The sequence below is a fragment of the Leuciscus leuciscus genome (assembly GCF_965113295.1).
Source record: "Leuciscus leuciscus genome assembly, chromosome: 2".
Lineage (NCBI taxonomy): Eukaryota > Metazoa > Chordata > Actinopteri > Cypriniformes > Leuciscidae > Leuciscus > Leuciscus leuciscus.
The window spans coordinates 47,608,435-47,616,688 of record NC_138726.1 but is presented as its reverse complement, the minus strand read 5'-3'; the positions used below and the strand labels follow the sequence as shown (position 1 = coordinate 47,616,688).

The 8,254-nt window shown below is 34.2% G+C and overlaps 1 long non-coding RNA gene across 1 annotated transcript; it reads left to right on the top strand.

Annotated features, from left to right (window-relative positions):
- Positions 1-1,954: 1,954 nt before the first annotated feature.
- Positions 1,955-3,201, top strand: LOC309483294. The gene is made up of 3 exons (XR_014200532.1): positions 1,955-2,011; positions 2,095-2,198; positions 2,415-3,201. It is a non-coding gene; the product is annotated as an uncharacterized lncRNA (long non-coding RNA).
- Positions 3,202-8,254: the final 5,053 nt, after the last annotated feature.

The window sequence follows — 8,254 nt, the reverse complement described above, 5'->3', positions numbered from 1 at the left end:
CATAAAAGCAATCTATATGACTCATGCATAGGGTTGGGAATTGAAAATTGATTCCAGTTCTGGAATCGGTTACTTAAGGTCAGGAATCGGATACTTGTTATAAAATTAAAATTTTGATTCCCCTGATCGATTCCTTTGTGTGCATTTTAATATGACTTTAAACCACTCAAGCGCTAGACCTCGCGCACTATTTTTTGTGCTGTTCATTTCAATCATATCTTTATTTAGTTGTTTTTATTTGTGTGAATAGCGAATTTGTTATTTTTTTGTTTACTTGTCTTTAATAATGCTTAAAACATTTATATTATATAGTTAGGCTAGTTGGTTTTATGGTATTTTTAAACCATAGGCAAAATTCCTTGTGTAAGTGTTGTTTTTTTTTCATGGTATTCAGCTACAATTAAATGTTTTTGCAATAAGACTTAGAATAAATATGAATGATATCTACTTTTTTTTTTTTTTTACCCTATTGGAATCGGAATTAGGAAGGGATAAGCAGAATCGGAATAGTTCAAATTAAAATGATACCCAACCCTACTCATGCACTATTACATCATATGAGAGTTAAGTGAAAAACAGACAATCACTGGAAATCTGGACGTCAAACCTGATGTGACGTGCACTGTTAGACTTTTCTGTAATTTCTACAGTTATTTACTTTAAATCCCCCAGTATTATACTGCTATTTCTCTTTACAGTAAATAACTGTGATTCCAATTGCATCATGGGAATTTTCTGTGACGTCTAACACCACATACAGAGACTTACTGTATTTTTTTAATTTGCTGTATACTACTGTATTGACGTAACTGCCTCTCTGGCTGGCACCATTCCACCGTGCTTTTTATTTCCTAATTTTTGCCTTACACCACGTGTCTACAACGCTATAATAGCCAGAGGCTGTCTATATTGGACACATTGAAGCGACCGGACCTTTAAATGCAAACCTGTTTATCCCTTGTAAGAACTAGTGCGAGCGCTTGGACTCGTATCGGACTACGTCTGAAATATAACGGCCGCGGCGCATCACTACACTGTCTGGGATTTGTCGTGTCGCGTCAGACAGACATCCAGTGTAGGTAATGGGGTCTGTCTTTTGTTGGATCGCGACGTTCGTGTCTGGCCCGGGGAAGAGACGGAATTCACTTCACCGAGAGAGAGATCAGCAAGCAAGGTAAAAAACAAAAAAACAAAAAAAAACATTCTGTGTATGTTGACAGGATTGTGCCCAGTTTAACGTATGTTATAACGTTAACGTTAGCCTAACGTTACTCGTCGTCAACATGGCGGTAACGAACTTTACCATGGTAAACTGAGCTAACGTTTATTTTTACACACTTTGTTAGATTATTGAATTGTCGAGTTAAAATATGCCAACGAGCAACGCGTTTACATTAACAATAAATGTGAATAAACTAATGTGAAATTCTGTTTATATCTTAATGTTGGCCTACTGATGAGAACCTTTATAGTTTTAGCATTAGTTTGCAAACTATACCATATTATAGTTTTTTTTTTTTTTATGGAATTTAATATTTACTTCCATTTTTGTGTTTAAAGGCAACTGCAACAAAGCGCCAATTCGCGCCAGTGACTTAGCAAGATTCCAGAGGTAGGCCAGCCCATTTGTGATATATTTTGAAAAGTTTGCTGAAATGATTAGCATACACTATGTGAAAATTGCTTTTGAGCCACTGGTGCAGACTAGGTAGCTAACAATATCTTATAAAATCTCTATAAAATTGGCTAACTTTATATCAAATAAGTGACCTTTGCATTATGTCTAACTTTATTACACAGCAAATGAACCAATCAGAAGATGGCCCATTGTCTTTGTTCAGTCTCACCAGATTAAATGTATCCAGGTAAGCACTGCAGTAAAACTCTCACTAAGACCAAATCTAGCATTCTAAACTTGTTTATATTTTTGCATTATTTTTATATTTTATTAGCCAGCGACTCTACCATTGCAGTTCCACCTGACTAGGAAGGTCCTAATATCAGCGCACAGGTGGGTTAACTACTGTAGGAAGGAGAACGATCATCACACAGTGATTTCTTGCATGTATCTTACTGTGTATTTGTCTCAAACAGGTACTCCTTCACTGCAGACAAGCTGAAATGGGCTAAAATCATCTATTTCAGTCGTTCAACTTCTTTCTATGCATCTCAGCATTTTTGGACAGAATTTAGGATTTGTAAGTATTAAAATTTAATCTGGCATAATTTAATTTAGTTCTTTTGTATGCTATTTATTGACAAAAGCTGTTTACAAATATATATTCTTAAGTTTTTGTGAAAATAATAATAAAAATTAACAAAAAAGGAGGTTAAAAATAATGTGACACTAATATTCTCTCTCTCTCTCTCTCTCTCTCTCTCTCTCTCTCTCTCTCTCTCTCTCTCTCATATAGTGTTGGAACCGGGATCTCCTCTGAAGGACTGAGTACATTTGTGTTTGTGGGCACGCATGCAGACCAGGGAACACTCTGATGTTGTCAATCAAGTTCTGAACAGGAACCAATCTTTGGAGAAGTTCATTTATTCACAAAGGTGGACAAAAACATTGTGTTGGCTTTTTAAAGATTATTTTGATGATGACTTTTACTCCTATGCTGTAGAAAAGATGGAGTAGACAGTCAGACATTGATAATAATAATAAATGTTTCTTGAGCATCAAAGAGACTTCTTTCAAAAACATTACGCCACTTAAATACTTCTTTTGGCCACCAGTGTACATGAATCCAACACATTTTTGGAAATAAGTGAAATTATTTTTAAGGTGGGGTTATGTGTCTTGTATTGTGAAAAGAACTGTGTTTTGTCCTGTTTTGGACATTTCCTTTTTGAATGCTTAAAAATGTATTTATATTCTGCAGTTTTATGAATGTAATGGTTGATATTTCATTATAATACTTGTATAAGCTAAACAACCAATGACTCTACATTCATTTAGTCAAATGCTAATGTTTTGTTTATGATTTTATGTATGTTTTCAAAAATGTTTGCAGTGAAGGACAGCACATAATGTGTTAATTTAACACGTTTACACATCTTTGTGCTAACCTCTCTGACATATTTACTTTGTTAAAATCATTAACACAATGAATGAGTTAAAATTAACACAAAAAATGTTGTCTCTAAACTTACCCATTAATGTGTAAAAATTTCACACATCATTTCCAGCATTGGCATGTTTATTTTGTGATATATATGAAATGTTTTAAATAAAAAAATGGTATTTTGTGATAACTTTGTCTAATTGGTTTGTATGAAAGTAGTACTTATGTAGGATAAAAATAAAATTAATCATATATCAAAATTATCAAATCTAATTTATATTTAGTACAAATAAAAATAATTACAGTAGTGTACTGATTAGCTTAGTTTTTACAGTAATGCACTGTACTGATTAGCTTCGTTTTTACAGTAATGCACTGTATTACACAAAACTGAAATACGGTTTGGTACTGTAACTCTTAATTACAGTAACTTACTGGCAACAGTGTTGCCAGTAAGTTACTGTAAAAAACCCTTGAAAAGTCTAACAGTGTGTCTGATGACGCTATATCTGATATGGAATCTATAATAAAACATGACAGAATTATCATTTTAGGGTGAACTGTGCAATTAAACATGATTTTCCTAAAAATGCATTCCTTTTGAACAACAGAGCATGTGATCTCAGAACATTAACACATCAAGCACAACCCATCTTTGAGATTATATAAACACTAAAGGTTGAAGGTCAGTATGATTTATAAAAAATACATTTAAAAAAATTTAAAAAAAGAATACTTTTATTCAGCAAGGATGCATTAAACTGATCAAAAGTAATGTTCAGAAAAGTAAAGAAAGTAAAGACATTAATGTAACAAAATACTTTTATTTAGAATAAATGTAATTGATCAAAAATGTATCATGGTTTCCACAAACATCAACAAATCAGCCAATTAGAATAATTTCTGAAGAGTCGAGTAATGGACCCAAAAATATATTAAAACAGAAAACAATTAATTTAACTTGTAATAATATTTCACAATAATATTGTATTTTTGATTAAATAAATGCAGCCTTGGTAAGCATTAAAGACATTAAAAAACATGAACACATCTTTACTATCCCAAACTTTTGAATGGTAGGTGTATCTTGTACATTCCAGCTACTTATATAAAGACATGCTTTAACGTAACAGCAGAGAACAAAACAGACCACATTTTTGCTGGATCTGATTACTAACGGCAGTGGCCCATAAACATCAGAAGAAGCATCCAGAATTAGACCAATGAAGAAGTGTGGTGCAAGATATTGTTAGATATTACACCTTTATCCAACTATTACTCACTCAAAACTAACAGAGAAAGTTCTTTGTGCTGTGTGACTTATTTATTTTATTTTTAAAGCATAGTTTAAATGTCTGACTCTGAACAGACAAAATCATATACTTCAATTGTTTTAACAGCCAAATAAAAGGCCCTCTAAACACAGGAAAGTGACAATAAAAGACAAACAGCGCTGCTGCTGGTGTGTTTGTGGATGGAAGGAAGAGGTTCTGTAGTTAAAGTGGTAAAGGCCTAAATGAGAGCCAACAACTTTGATGTGAGCTGCACTACAGTCTACAAATACACACAGACCCATTTGGACCCACACCTGCAAGTTGTTAAATATTACAGCCGTCCCATTTATGAAGACCCACCCTACTTGTTAATGCAGTGTACCGAGACATTTCTGGGTAAGAGCACACTGGGCTCTTATTTGTGTGTCTAAGGTCTTTATAAAGTAACCCATTTTAGGTGCCTCCTGAGAATGTCCACCTGTAAGAGATTTAGTTTGCATCGAGTTCATATGGTTCATATCGTCATCTCTTATTTCTAGCTTTTCACACAAACACAAAGTAGTGATAGGAAGATCGTATCATTTATCTGACTTAATCTCTGAACCTTGTTAAGCAAAATGAACTAATCTTTTCACTCATTTGAGCGGAGTTAATTTAAAATGTTCTATTTTCAACAGCCAAATCCCAAACACTCCATTATTTGCAATTTCTTTATCATATTCTGAATTGGGAAATTATTTAGTTAATTTGCCCCGTGGCAGACGCAAAATGAGCGAATAGTTTATGAACGGCTCATAACTAACACAAAGTCTGGTCTCTGACGAGTAGCAACTATTTTGATCATTAACTCTGTTTTACAAATAAATCCAAACAGTGAGGATATCATTGTACGAGAAACTTTGTTTGCTCTCAAACCTTTTCAATTCTTTGTGAGCGAATGCAAAGTTTCTCTGTTTCAATAAAGTTTCTTGAAATATATTTTTTCCTCTCATCTCATATTTTTTTCCCATCACCATGTCTCTTTAAGTCTTCAGTATACTAGTATATTTTCAGGATAGCAAAATAAATAGGCTTACACAATTTTTTAAAACAATTCACATATTTATAGCTGCTGACGTCAAAGGTTGTATCTAATCAAACTTTAAATTCTTATGACTATTTGCTACTAGTACAATGCTTGTCCTAGTGTTAGGCTGCTGAATCAAAGTTTTCCAAACCACTTTCGTACATGCACACAAACTCTTTGAGGAGCTTGATGAAAGTTCAAATTTTGCTCAGTGTTTTAAAGTTTAAAGTCAAAATGTTGGATGATTCATGTTATTCCTTTAGCGTGAACAGGCCTTTATGCCTCACAACCCTGTGCAAACTTGTTCACAGAATGACATGACCTGCTTCTAAATGCACACCGCAAGGATTGTCCACCTATAATTAGATGAGTAAAACAAGAACACCCCTCAACAGTTGATGTAAACCTCCCCCACATTTTACCGTAAAGCAAAGTGTAATGCAAAGTAGCAGCAGTATCTTCCCTCAGCTGGAGATGAGCTCTTGAGAAGGAGGGCCACATGGTGCTGGCTGCTTCATGAACAATGTTTTGGCTTCAGTTTGCCTCCTGCTGTGCTGGGAATCAGCAGGCCTGCTGTGTGCCTGGGATGGAAGATTCTGGACCTTCAGCACAAAGCCTTTAGATGGGCGGTCATGAAGCCATGAAACACATCCTGCGTCTTTCATATGTTACCTTCAATTGAGCTCAAAGCTCCATAGTGTACTATATACTGTATAATTATGTCTGACACTTTTTGCAAACAAGGGTACGAAATAAGAATTGAAAAAAAAAAAAGATTATAATAAAGTTTCTAAAGGTAATGCTTAATCTTCAGAAAATTTTCATTATTAACATAGATGTAAAAGTAAATAATCAAATTGCTGAAATATGGAGAATAAACATTTATTTGTGCATCTAATGCTTTAAAAACTGGAAGTGAACATCAGTTACTGAATTAATAAATGTTTTTCTTTCTATTTTTTCTAAGTTGCAGAATCCATGTAATCTTTCCATTGCACAAAAGCTTCATTACAGTATTATAAGGTTCTTCAGATTATTAAAATGTTCTTCACACTAAGAAAGAAATTGTTATTTTTAGAACTTTTAAAGGTTGTATCAGTGATTTCAGGCCCAAACATAAATGATCACATTCATCTAATCTTTCCTAACGATCCGCTAGCTGCCCGCCCCATAAGCAGGCTATTTATTTTGGTTTTGAGTGGTTGGTGAAACCAACTGTTTTTGTGTGCAGATCTCAGAGCCTAGGCTGCCTACAGAGACGCGTTTTTTTGGATGGCCTGCTTATGGGGCGGGCAGCTAGCGGATCGTTAGGAAAGATTAGATGAATGTGATCATTTATGTTTGGGCCTTTTTTGGGCCTGAAATCGCTGATACAACCTTTAACTGAAAGGTTCTTTGGGGAACCAAAAATGGCTCTTTAATGGCATCGCTGCAAAAACACCCTTATGGAACTTTTATTTATAAGAGAGAGATCAACAATGTTTTTCAAAAAAAATTATTGTATCCTATGTACTTAATGTGACAGATGTCCGAGTTATTTTTTAAGCTAAATAAATACATATTTTCACAAAGTCAAACCTGGTGTGTCACTAAAAGGCATCTTGATTTCACCAAAATGTTTATCTGTTTAAGTGTTTTACATTGAAGTATTAGTGAGTTAAATCTCTAATCTATAATCTTTATTATTATATCTAGTATAAATAGTGCATTACTAATTAACCTCTTAAATTTAAATGATGTATATGATTCCTGTAATTCTGATCATTCTTCTTTTTTTCTTTCTAGAATTTGAAAAACAAACAAAAAATCTACTGTGACATAACCTAACTGCAACCAAAGTGCAAAGTTGCACAAAAATATTTTTTGGTGTTTGCTGGGATAATATTTTAACTTTTTTGTCAACTAACCAGTAAATACCTCGACCAGGCATTGCATATTGAAAAATGTCAATTGAATTTAAACAATCGGTTGATCCACTGAGTGATCTGAATAAAGGTTTCTCCATTGTCCACCTCTGCCAATTGTTCTGCAGCTTTTGAAGAGTGGATGGCCCTTGTTTGACGTTAAAGACAAGTCATTCTCCCTCTTAAACCCCCTTTAGTGTCAGGGCAAACTCGCATAAACTGAAGAGGAGATTTGACTCATGATGGCAGGGTAGAAGAATGCCAGGCTTAATTATTCAAATGTCCAAGAAAGCCCTTTTGAGCCCCGGGAGTGAAGGTGGAAAGGGTTGTCTGGGAACAGATTGATGAGGCTGCTAAGTGGACCTCAATGAGCCAGAGAAACCCACGCATAATCATCACACAACGCCACTCACAACCATTTCCATAATCTGCCACTTGCTGATCGTCACTGATGTAAGACTTGAGTATGTTCTTTGTGATGTTCAATGCATTCTAATGATGTTCATCATAATGGCTTTAACTGAAGAATGTTACTGAATCATCGTGTTCAGTACTATTTAATCTGAATGTGTTTCTTCAACTATGGCCTCTTTTGGCCCTGTATACTCTCTTAAAACACACATTTCACACTCTTCACTATTTAATTTGTCTACCAACAATGTTCAGCAGTGTAGATTCATGCATCAGAGAAAAAATTCTGTCATTTTTAATAGCATAAGTTGGAAATGACATTTTTGGAATGAAATGTCTTACTGTTGTTAAAGTTAATTTCATAGCAAAATTACAACTTGATTGCAAATGAAAAGTGATATTTAACTTTTGCTCCACACATCATGTTCAGTCTCTCAAGTATGTTCTTCATTGACATTGATTGGTAAACAAGTAACCTATCATCTGAAAAAACAAAACAAAAAAACATTTTGGGTAGAATTGTGGTGAAAATAGTAG